An 807-nucleotide genomic window follows, 5' to 3' on the forward strand; every position below is an offset into this window, starting at 1 on the left:
AACCCAGGCAGTGCTTGGCGCTAATAACTAAAGCTAGGTGATAGCAGAATGACATGGCGGGGGCTGATGTAGCTTGTGCAAAGAACCCATTAGCCAGTGCTTATGGCTTTTCCAGAAATGTTACTCTTTGGGCTGACCTCTTCTTGCCTTTTATCATCCCAAAGGATAACAATTCTGGAAAGAATCTTATTTTTCTTAGAACAGTGTTAGTCACTTTGGCTTTCCAGCTCCAGGGGACTATGCAGAGAGGATGCTGGCTTTGCCTTGTTTGCAAGCATGGGGGTGCTCCAGCTCAGGATGTCAGAAATCAGCAGGCTGCAGATGGGCGCAGTGCATCTGATCAGAGAGCTGTCAGGGACTTGCTCAGCCCTCCAGCCCTCACCTGTCAAAACTCCTGAGGGCTGTGGGTTTAGCATCTGAAAGGTACATTTGCACCCATACCAACATCAAACGTGCCAGCTGTTGGAGGAGCAGGCACAGCCACACCACCACACCCAAAACGCTTAGTCATCGACGCTCTGGCTAGACTTATGCAATAACTAGTAGTATTAGCTCTCAGTGCTAACGTGATAATGGGCTGATCTCTGTGTACTTCCGCCATTTCTCTGTAACTGATGGCCCGTTCTTTGTGTTGGGTCTATAAAGCGTCGGGTACGGTCCAACTAACTAATCCTGAACATAGTGTTGCTCCTTCAAAACACAAACCAGCAGCTGGTCAAAAATTCAGGTTCATTACTGCATTCCTGGGAAAATTCTGCGTCAGGTTTCTGTTTTGTGGATTGGGGAGGGGGGCAGGCAGGGAGACAA

Source organism: Phaethon lepturus, unplaced genomic scaffold (genome assembly GCF_000687285.1).
Source record: "Phaethon lepturus isolate BGI_N335 unplaced genomic scaffold, ASM68728v1 scaffold51748, whole genome shotgun sequence".
Taxonomy (NCBI): Eukaryota; Metazoa; Chordata; class Aves; order Phaethontiformes; family Phaethontidae; genus Phaethon; species Phaethon lepturus.